Below are 2,901 nucleotides of genomic sequence, written 5' to 3' on the forward strand. Positions count from 1 at the left end.
ATCTACTATATGATTCACATTCGACCTTTTGGCCTCCAGTGTTCTGAGGCCATGTCTGTACATGCTAGGCTCGTCAAGTCTAACCCAAGTATTCCTCATGTGTAAAATTGTCTTACACCCGTTGTATGTAAACGTAGAGTCTATCACACCCGATCATCACGTGGTGTCTCGAAACGACGAACTATAGCAATGGTGCATACTCAGGGAGAACACTTTTACCTTGAAATTTAGTCAAGGGATCATCTTATAATGCTACCGTCGTTCTAAGAAAAATAAGATGCATATAAGATAAACATCACATGCAATCAAAATATATGACATGATATGGCCATCATCATCTTGTCCTTTTGATCTCCATCTCTGAAGCATCATCATGATCTCCATCATTACTGGCTCGATACCTTGATCTCCATCGTTGCGTTGTGTTCGTCTCACCAACTATTGCTTCTACAACTATTGCTAACTCATAGAGATAAAGTAAAGCAATTACATGGCGTTTGCATCTCATACAATGAAGAGACAACCATAAGGCTCCTGCCGGTTGCCGATAAATTTGCAAAACATGATTATCTCATAAAGCAACGTATATCACATCATGTCTTGACCATATCACATCACAACATACCCTTCAAAAACAAGTTAGACCTCCTCTACTTTGTTGTTACAAGTTTTATGTGGCTGCTACGGGCTTCTAGAAAGAACGGTTCTGACCTACGCATAAAAACGCAACGACGATTCATCAAGTTTGCTGTTTTAACCTTCTTCAAGGACCGACCGTGGTCAAATTTGATTCAACTAAAGTAGGAGAAACAAACACCCGCCAGCCACCTTTATGCAAAACTAGTTGCATGTCTGTCGGTGGAACCGGTCTCATGTACGTGGACATGTAAGGTTGGTCCGGGCCGCTTCATCCCACAATACCGCCGAATCAAAATAAGACGTTGGTGTAATCAGTACGACTATCACCGACCACAACTCTTTGTGTTCTACTCACCTGTATCATCTACGCATAGACCTGGCTCATGATGCCACTGTTGGGAATCGTTGCATGGAAACCAAAAAAATTCTACGCATACGCAATGATCTATCCATGGAGACACATAGCAACAAGGGGGAGAGTGTGTCTACGTACCCTCGTAGACCGCAAGCGGAAGCGTTTCACAACGCAGTTGATGTAGTTGAACTTTGCACTTCAACTGATCAAGTACCGAACACATGGCACCTCCACGTTCGGCACATGTTCAGCTCAGTGATGTCCCTCGCCTTCTTGATCCAGTAAGACATCGAGGTAGTAGATGAGTTCCATCAGCACGATGGCGTGGTGATGGTGATGGTGAAATGATCTCCGAAGGGCTTTGCCTATGCACTACGAAAGTATAATCGGGGTTGTAAACGGTGGAGGGGGGCGCCGCACATGGCTAGGCAATTGTTTGGTGTGTGCTAGGTGCCCCCTCCTCATATATATATAGGTGGGAGGGAGAGGGGAGAGGCCAAGGGGCGCCCCAAGTAGGTCCGAATCATACTTGGGCTACTTCCCTTGGCTGCACCCCCCTTCCATGTTAGTCGAAGGGGGAAGGAAAGAGGAGGAGAGGGAAGGAAGGGGGAATCCTATTCCACTCTTTCCTTTCCCTTTCCCACTTTATTTCTCCTCCTAGGCCGGCCCATATGGGGGGAGCGCCAGCCCCTTGTGGCTGGTGTGTTTCCCCTCTAGGCCGATGAGGCCCATATCTTTTGCCGGGGGTGCCCGGAACCCCTTCCCGTGACCCGATAAGTACCCAATACCCCCAGAATCACTTCTGTGTCTGAATACCCTCATCCTATATATCAATATTTACCACTCGACCATTCCAAGACTCCTCTTCATGTTTGTGATCTCATCCGGGACTCCGAACAATATTCGGTCACCAAATACATAACTCATATAATACTATATCGTCATCGAACGTTGAGCGTGCGCACCCTATGGGTTCAAGAACTATGTAGACATGACCGAGACACCTCTACGAAGATATTTATCGGCCAAACCATTATGTCAACATATGTACTTCCCTCTGTTCGATAGGCTGCAGCTCGCCGCACGGCGAGACCGTTGGAGCGTCGCAGAGCGAGAGGCGTGGCACGCCGCACATCAAGAGCGGATCCATCAGCGCTTGCCTGCTGTCGACGGGGCGTCGCAGCTGGGTACACGTCCCGTCAGTACCCCCATTCCTCGCCAGGAGTGGGCACAAGCCCTCTGCGCCGTACTTGCACCCGAGGCCGGCCGCGCCGTACTTGCACCAGACGCCTGCCGCGCGGTTCGCATGGGTCGCGATGTATGCCTTGTCCATGGCCCGCTCGATGCCAACGCGCTCATCGGTAGGCTCGACCGCCTCCTTGGCCCAGTTGTCCACCTGGGAGAAGTAGAGGAACATGGCCATCACATCCTCGAGGTGGTGATCTCTGATGAAATAGCCAACTTGGAGCTCGAGATCGCGCTCCAGATGTACCGCGAGCGTGTCGACCGCTTGGATGAACGCCTGCATGAGTTCAGGCAGAGCCAAGAGCTACCGTAGGCAAGGGCTACTGGTCATGGTCTCATGGATGCGTTTTATTTTGTTGAGTCGTTTCGACGTAGATAGCTATGTATTCACAGCAATCATAGCATTGCTCTGTGTGTACTCTGTTTTCTGTTCTTATATGTTCTGTTTCAATGTGTGTTTATATGCTTTCCATTCTGTATATGTGAATGATAACAGATAGATTCAAATTAGTATACAAAAACAGATAGAACATGGAATTCATAATATATATAATATTAATTGTTCATTAGTTCATCACAGAATATAAATAATATCATCACATATACTTGATGATACTTAACTACTAGGTACAATGCATAAAATTGAAAACCAACAATACTAA

Source organism: Triticum dicoccoides, chromosome 4B, assembly GCF_002162155.2.
Source record: "Triticum dicoccoides isolate Atlit2015 ecotype Zavitan chromosome 4B, WEW_v2.0, whole genome shotgun sequence".
Classification (NCBI taxonomy): domain Eukaryota; kingdom Viridiplantae; phylum Streptophyta; class Magnoliopsida; order Poales; family Poaceae; genus Triticum; species Triticum dicoccoides.